This window comes from Microtus ochrogaster, unplaced genomic scaffold, assembly GCF_000317375.1.
Source record: "Microtus ochrogaster isolate Prairie Vole_2 unplaced genomic scaffold, MicOch1.0 UNK99, whole genome shotgun sequence".
Lineage (NCBI taxonomy): Eukaryota > Metazoa > Chordata > Mammalia > Rodentia > Cricetidae > Microtus > Microtus ochrogaster.
Genome location: NW_004949197.1, coordinates 850,193 through 858,920, shown reverse-complemented (window position 1 = coordinate 858,920; position 8,728 = coordinate 850,193). Strand labels below are relative to the sequence as shown.

Here is an 8,728-nt window from a genome sequence, read left to right as displayed (position 1 = left end):
CCTGTGTGTGTGTATCCTTGAAGGCAGGAAGCCCTTGGGGCAGGGTTTTGTTAACAATTTAGTCCAGTCCCTCGACTTGCCCTGAGAGAACTACCTCCCGTGTTTGAAACCTTAAAAGATTAACGTGTGTGTGTGTGTGTGTGTGTGTGTGTGTGTGTGTGTACATTCAAATTCCATAGTGTGCTTGTGGTCACAGAAGGACTCTCAAGCAGTTCCCTGAGCTACTTCCCTCCAGCTACCTTGGGCGGGGTATGGAACTCGAGTCCCAGACCCATGCTCAGGTGCCTCCACCTGCTAACACAACAGTCTTTACGTTTTTAAAACAGTCCCTTGTACCTCAAACTGGTAAAATGGAGTAAATAGTTATCTATTTCCTAGCATTTTAAGTGAAATAAGTCCTATGCAGCCTGTAGAAAAGAGGACACTCAGGGAACACCCAGCTGTTATCGTGATTAGTTACTGTCTCCCAGCGTGCACCCCTTTGAGTGTCATGTGACCAACATGGAAGATCTTTTTTTTTTTTTTTTTTGGTTTTTCAGGGTTTCTCTGTGGCTTTGGAGCCTGTCCTGGAGCTAGCTCTTGTAGACCAGGCTGGTCTCGAACTCACAGAGATCTGCCTGTCTCTGCCTCCCGAGTGCTGGGATTAAAGGCATGCGCCACCATCGCGCGGCAACATGGAAGATCTTAAGAGAACATTTTTGGAAACCAGTGCCTTAGTTGCATTCAAGATTACACTATAGGGGGCTGGAGACATGGCTCAGCAGTTAAGAGCATTGCCTGCTCTTCCAAACATCCTGAGTTCAATTCCCAGCAACCACATGGTGGCTCACAACCATCTGTAATGAGGTCTGGTGCCCTCTTCTGGCCTTCAGGCATTCACACAGAAAGAATATTGTAATACATAATAAATAAATATTAAAAAAAAGCTTGACCCCCAGCCATTTTATCTCTCTTTTGGATGCTGTCTTAAATCCAAGGCAGCATTCCACTCTACACAGCCACACTTTTTCTCTGTGGGGAGACTTTCTCCCCCAGAGCAGCTGCTGATGGTCTACCTGCTTTCTTGGACCCTAACTCAAAAGGTGCTAACCTTCTCTCTAAATCACCTCCTCCTCTTGGCCTCTGCCAACACTGATAGTTTGACTGCCCTGTTTTTTGTTTTGTTTTTTTTCCTTTCAAACTCTGATAAAAAAAAAAAAACAGTTCTGGAACTTCAAAAGGAACATTTTAAAAATGGGGGGAAAAATTTAAAACAAGGCATGGTGGCACATACCTGTGATCCCAGCACCCAGGAGCATCTGAAGCTCAAGGTTATCCTCAGCTACCTGGTGAGCGTGAGGCCATCCTGGGCTATAGAACCAGCTCAGGAAGGAGAGAGAGACAACAGATAAGTCTTGACTCACATAAAAGTCATACTTCCCCTGGTATACTACTACATTTTCATAGTCTATCCAATAAATTTAGGGCCGCAGAAACAGAATGGCCCAGTTACACACATGATAGAAAAGCTAGGTCAAAGAACACGGACAACACTAACTAGAGACTGCAATTCGGTGAGTACACACACCTTTTGGGGTGCTGGATGTTTAACCCAAGTCTGGCAAAGTGCGTCTGCCTGTGAGCTTCATCCCCGGTTTTGTGAGGGGGAGGGGAAGGCAGCAGTGTGCTAGGGTTCTGCTCGGGAGGGTCAGGGAGAACCCTAACCCTCCAGCATGGCTCCTGCCTTTCTGTTTCCTTCGTTAGATTGTTCACGCCTTTCTACATTTGGTCAATTTCTAATAATTAGGTCCCATGAGTCCAGCATTAGGTTCTTTTGATTTTGTTTGGTTTTCTTGAGAGGGGCTCTCTCTATGTTGCTCAGCCTGGTTCCTAACTCCTAACTATTCTCCTGAGGAGGTAGGATGGCAGGCAATGCCAATGAGTTGTTTTGGGAGGGAGTAGAAATTATTTGTAATATCTTCTAGGAAAAGAGACATTTACACCTTCTGATTTCGAAGCGACTAGTTTGGAACTTCTCTAGAATGTGCACTGAATGAAACACACTCACCCTTGCTGGATATGCTAACGCACACGCTTCAAGCATTTGGGAGGCAGAGGCAGGAAGATCTTTGTTGGGTTTGAGACTACATAGTGAGAGCCAAGGCTAACAGGGCTACAAAGTAAGATTCCATTTCAATACCACCACCCCCCAAAAAACCAAAAAAGCCAGTTTTTATTTTTGTGACTGTGTGTATGCCGGCCAAAGCCATAAGAGGTTGTTAAACTTCCTGCAGCTGGGGTTTCAAGAAACAATGTAGGCACTGGGAGTCATACTCGGGGCCTCTGGAGAAACAGCAAACACGCCTAGCCTCTGAGACTCATCTCTCCTGAACACCTTTTTTGTTTTGTTTATTTTTTTCTTTTAAACACACGGTCTCAGTCTCACAATGTTGCCCAGATTTTCCTGGAGGTTAGCTTCTGAAAAACGCAACACGATTTGGCTGTAGTTACACAGGCCTGGAATCCCAGCCCTTGAGATGTAGAGGTAAAAGGATTTGGATTCAGAGCTGGAGAACAGTCTCAATTACATAATGAATTTGTGGCCAGCCTAGAGTACACGAGACCCCCTGGCCCCGATACACAGGGATATCCTTACCGTGAACGACAACGCTCGTGAAATTTCCACCACTCAACGCTGAAGCAGGACAACTGCATGAGTTCTTCTCGGTCACATGGTAAGATCCTGTCTCAAAACAAAACAAACAAAACAATGCAAAATCTACTACCAAGTAAGAATCGCAAGCATTTAGAGATAGATGGACTTCGCCTGTCTGAGGGAAGATGCCTGTTATGCCGTTGTTGTTCCCTCCCAATCAGGGTGGAGAACTGAGAACCTGCAGAAGTGATGGACTCTAGCCTGTGTGTGTGTATCCTTGAAGGCAGGAAGCCCGGCCAGCACGCAGGTGATGGTCTCCGCGCGCTCAGCACCTGGGGAATAAGGTCTATCAAAACCAAGGACACACACCCCCAACACACCCCATTCCAGATAGAAAAACTCGTTCTGTTGACTAATGTGTCTGCCGCAAGTATTCTCTAACAGAAATCATCTAAAACATGGAATTTTTCTCCTCGAAAAGAGAAGAGGAAAAGCAGGATTAGAAGAAAACAGAAAAAAGAAGCCTGGGGGCTGGAGAGATGGCTCAGCAGTTAAGAGCACTTACTGCTCTTCCAGAGGTCCTGAGTTCAGTTCCCAGCAACCACATGGTGACTCACAACCACCTATATTAAGCTCTGGTGCCCTCTTCTGGCCTGTAGGCAGGATACTGTATAAATAAATAAATCTTTTTAAAAAAAAAAAAAAGAAGGCTGAGGATATAGCTGGTAATACACTTGCCTATCATGACTGAAGCTCTGGGCTCGAGCCTCAGCACCGTGTAAAACAGGTCTGGCGGCACCCAGGCACCCACGTGTGTTCCCTGCACTTGGGAGGAAGGAGGATCAGGAGTTCAAGGCCATCTTCTTCTACCATCCTCAAAGTAGTCTGGATTATGTGAGACTGTCTCGAACAACAGAAAAGAGAGAACACAGGAAAGAGAAGTGTTTGCCTAAGCACATATGTGTGCACACAGTATGTAACACTTGTCTGCCTCACACCCACGAAGAGAGGCGGAGATCTCCTGGAACAGACTTACAAGCTACCTTGTGGCTGCTAAGAACTAAACTTGGGGCCTGCATAAAAGCAGCCAGAGCTCTTACCTATTGAGTCATCTCTCCAGGCCCCCTTCACCTCCTGCACAGCTTTTTGAGACAGGGCTTTACTATAGAACACTGACTGGTTTAGGAGTTACTATGTAGACTAGATTGGCCTCAGACTCACAGAGATCTGCTTGCCTCTGCTCCCCAAATGCTGGGGTAAAGGCATGTGCTACTATATCCAACTTATTTTTTTTTAAGTTACCATGCATAGATTTTTTTTTAAGGTTTATTTATTTATTATGTATACAGTGTTCTGCCTGTCAGAAGAGGGCACCAGATCTCATTACAGATGGCTATGAGTCATCACATGGATGCTGGGAACTGAACTCAGGACCTCTGGAAGAGCAGTCAGTGCTCTTAACTTCTGAGCCATCTCCCAACCCCTCCCTCCTTTTTTCTTTTTCTTTCTTTGTTTTCTCCTTTCTTTCTTTCTTTCTTTCTTTCTTTCTTTCTTTCTTTCTTCTTTTTGGTTTTTCAAGACAGGGTTTCGCTGTAGCTTTGGAGCCTATCCTAAAGCTTGCACTGTAGACCAGACTGTAGTGGAATTTCATTTGTATTTTAATAAATAAAGCTTGCCTGAAGATCGGAAAAGTAAAACAGCCACACTGGCCAGCCTTACAGAGCAGGCAACAATGACACATACCTTTAATCCCAGGAGCCACACTAGCGTGCCATAGAAACCAGTGGTGCATGCCCTTAATCCCAGAACTAGAGAGAGGATTATAAAATGGGAGGAGACAGCTCTCAGACACAGTCTCATTCTGAGATTCCTGCAGACAGGATCACCATTTTGGACTGAGGAGAGATAAGAGCCAGTGACTGTCTGTTTTGCCTTTTCTGACCTTCAGGTTGAACCCCAATTTCCTTTTTTTTTTTTTAAGATAAGGTCTCCTGCAGCTCAGGCTGGCCTTAAACAACTCACTATGTATCTAAGGATGAACGAGCTCTCAGGCACACATCAGTGAAGGACCTAAGACTGCATTTTATGCATCTCAGGACCATCTACATTGGTGATATGGGTCTATTCATGTGTTTACTTCACACCTGAGACATTAATTTTTGTCTAGCCCTAACTATCTCTAAAACAACTCACATGATCCCATCAGGGGTATCAACTTCAATTCAACTACTAGATTTCACCAAATTAAACTACTATATATAATTTTTTCAATATTCTTATCACTGAATAATAATTTCACATGGTTACACTAGCATACAGCAGTAAGTGTAAAGCCATGAGGATGGCAATGAGCCAGAACACTGAGGGCTGGGGTGCAGTTCAATGGTGCATTTGCCTAGCATGCACAGGACCTGGGTTCAATCCGCAGTGTGCCCGGAGATAAACAGCAAAGAAAAAAACTATTAACTTGAAGTAGACTTAACAATACCTGTATAAAACTGTCAAATAATAACAACAGAAATTTGCTAGGGGCCATGGCAAACAAACAAACATCCACAGGCTCCAGAACATGGGCTTCAGGTGTGTGTGTCCACGCCAGCTCGGAATCTAGAATTTCTGACCTTCAGTTCTACACTGTCTGCTTATGGTGAGCACATGCCACCACACCTGCCTTTTGTTCTTTAAAAGGAAGGGTCTTCCATAGTCCTGCCTGGCCTCAGAATGGCTGTGGAGGATGACTTTGAACTTTGATTCCGCCTCTGCATCCCAAGGGCAGGCCTTACAGGAGCGAGGCGCCACAGGCTAGACAGGACCCAGTTTCTCAGTTAGGCCTCCTCGGTCCTGAGTTTTATGTGATAAAACACAGCAACTTGTGGGGAGCAAAGGGTTTATTAGGCTCATCCTTTGTCCCAGTCGGGGTTTCTATTGCTGCAAGAAAATGCCATGACCAAAGCAAGATGAGGAGGACAGGGTTTGTTTGGCTTACACTGTCACACTGCTGTCTATCATGGAAGGAAGTCAGGGCAGGGACCTGGAGGCAGAAGCTGATGCAGAGACAATGGAGGAGTGATGCTTACCGGTTTGCTTCCCCTGGCTTGCTCATCCTGCTTTCTTTCTTTCTCTCTCTCTCTCTCTCTCTCTCTCTCTCTCTCTTTCTTTCTTTCTTTCTTTCATGTGTGTGTGTTTTGTTGTTGTTTGTTTGTTTGTTTTTCGAGACAGGGTTTCTCTGTGTAATAGTCCTGGCTGCCCTGGAACTCGCTTTGTAGACAGGCTGGCCTCAGTCACAAAGATCCGCCTGCCTCTGCCTCTGAAGTCCTAGGATTAAAGGCCTGCACCACCACCTTGAGGCTAACTTCTTACCTGCCCTGGCTTGCTATTGCTGTAATAACCACCATTTCAAAAAGCAACAGATGTAGCAAAGATTTTATTTCAACTTACAGGTCCCTATCCAGTCCATCATGAAGGGAAGTTGAGGCAGAAACTGAAGCAGGGGCCATGGAGAAATGCTGCTTACTGGCTTGCCGCAGCCACCTTTTGTGGGCTGGGCCCTCCCACGTGTCGGCAGGCCATTCTGATTGAGGCTTTTCTCAAGTGAGGTTCCCTTTCCCCAAATAACTCAAGCTTATGTCAAGCTGACAAAAAACCCAACCAGGACACCATCCAAATATAATTTAAATTCATTATAATGACAGACTATAATTTTCATCCTTTTCAGAGTGTTTCTGGTGAGAAAGCAAGCCACCAAAGAATACCAGGAGAAACACTGCCACCTGCTGGGCAAAGCAGGACACGCGTCCTTTAGGAAACAGGATCCAATGTAGGTCAGAAGTTTGAGGGGAGAGGGAGATCTTACTTTTATTACTGGGGTGTGGGACAGGTACATGTGTAAGTCAGAGGACCATATTGTGGGGTCATTTCTCCACTTTTAACCTTACTTGGGTTCCAGGAATCAAAACTCAGGCTGCCAGATTCAGATTTGGACAGCATTTACCTGCTGAGCAGTCTTGGTCACTCTGACTTTCGCTGTTGTTCTGTTTTTGTGTTTTGAATGAGGGGAGGGGGGGCGTCATCGTATAGTAGAGGCTGGCCTTGAACTGCTCACCCTTCAGGCTCTGACTCAGGAAATCAAAGTGCACCTGAGCAAGTTTGATAGGCAACCAGCTCCCACATAAGAGGCAAATGCAAGAAGCAGAAGCTCATTAGCAGTGATATAAAATAGATAATTCAAAGAAACAGGGATATAAATGAAGCAAATAGCTTCTGGTTAATAACTAGAAATTCCCTAACCTAACGTATTTTTCTCATGAACAGATCTTTAGAAGGGTTGGCAGACAGGTTAGCTCATCGAGTACTGACTATGAGACCATATGGACTTGAGTTCCGACCCCCAGCACACACATAAAAAACTGGGAATCTGGAACTCGAGCATTCAGGTATCGCTGGCCATCCAAGGTCTAGCTGTGTCTAGGTCCAGGTTCATTAGAGACCCTCACTCAAAAAATACGGTGGGGGCTGGAGAAATGGCTCAGGAGTTAAGAACACTTGCTGCCCTGCAGAGGACCCAAGTTCAGTTCCCAGCACTCATACAGTCTGTAACTCTGGTTCCAGGGTTACCTCTCTGGCCTCCACAGGCACCAGGTACTTATGTGGTACATGCATATGTACAGGTAAAACACTGCACAGGAAAAGGCAGGCATGGTGGTGCACACCTTTAATCAGGAGGCACAGGAAGACGATCTCTGTGAGTTCCAGGCCAGCCTGGACTACCCAGTGAGACCCTGTTTAAAAAAAAAAAAATCTTTAAAATCAAAGTGGAGATCCCCTGAGAAAGACACCTGTGCACACACAAGCACATGTACATACACCGCACATACAAACTCATGTTGATTTAGTTTATACTGAGTAGTAAAGCTCTTAATTAAACACAGGCATGGTGTTACAGATGTGTGTAACCTCAGCAGCTAGGGAGACTGAGGCAGGTGGGGGCAAATTTGATCCCAACAACGTAACTAGTCCCCATCTCCAAAACCAAAAAGCATTGATGGGGATGCTCAGTTGGCCTAGTGCTTGCCTACATGCTTGATTCCTAGCATGCAGGAATCCTTTGGTTCAGACCCTGGCCTGGAATAACTCTGGGCGGGCAGGGCAACCGCAGGTCTATAACCCCTGCCCTTGAGAGGTAGAAGCCGGAGGAGGATCAGAGCTTCAAGTCATCCTTGAAAAGCAAGTTCAAGAGCATCAGGGAGACATTCTATCTGAAAGCAAAAACCAAGAAGTTTGCTTTCAAGGCAAAGTCAGAAGTAGGGCAACGACCTGTAGTCCCTGAGTTAGAGGAAGTGCTCCTGATAGGGGAGCACATAAGTCAGAGTGGGAGGGCGAACAGTAGGAAAAACAAACAGAGGGAGGCCGCCTGGTTTCAAACAAAACCCCCACTCTGAACAGTAAGAAGAGCTGCCGTCCTACCAAACACGCAAGCATGATTGACGTCTGATTTCTCATGGTTACATCTCGCTTGTGGCAAGGTCTCCTCACACAGCCCAACTAAGCTTGTCCCCCTGACCCTCTCACCCAAGCTTCTCAGACGGTGAGATCTACAAGGGTTGTACCCCGTTCTGGGCCAGGATCAGGGCCATTTAGATTCAGAAATGAAAACTGAAGTTTTGTAATGTAGCCTGGGCAACTCAATAGTCAATGACCAGTTAGTTCTATCTCACAGAATAAAATAACCTTTTTCAGGAGCGAGGTCGTTTTCTCCCGGGTTGTTGATTCAATTGTCAATTTTGGAGAAGGCTGCACGTAACCCGAGATCTGTGTGATTTCAGCTCTGGGCTCTCTTATGCAAGCAGTCTTAATTTTAATTTAAAAAGTTGGTCATCGTTTTTTTTTAACATTTACGTATCTGGGGTAGGGGGCACATGAGTGCTCCTGTCTATATCAGTTCTTTTCCACTGTGTGGGCTCCACGGCTTGAATGCAGGCAGCTGTCAAGCTTAGCAACAAACACCTTTACCCACCGAGGTGTCTCTGTTCTGAGTTTCCTCGCTTCAGAATGGGCCTAACAACTGCTTCATAGGTCACAGCTGAGGAGAGAGAG

At 45.7% G+C, this 8,728-nt stretch overlaps 1 protein-coding gene across 2 annotated transcripts in view; it reads right to left on the bottom strand.

Moving 5' to 3' along the window:
- Positions 1 to 8,728, bottom strand: part of Rbms2 (RNA binding motif single stranded interacting protein 2) — a 66,157-nt gene that overhangs the window by 56,210 nt on the left and 1,219 nt on the right. Inside the window, exon 2 of one of the 2 annotated variants that reach the window (XM_026778018.1) lies at positions 2,636 to 2,722. The exons of the other annotated variant lie outside the window; for it this stretch is intronic. The gene's annotated coding sequence lies outside the window, so the exon portion shown is untranslated. The remainder of the gene's footprint in view (positions 1 to 2,635; positions 2,723 to 8,728) is intronic. 2 annotated transcript variants of the gene reach the window in all.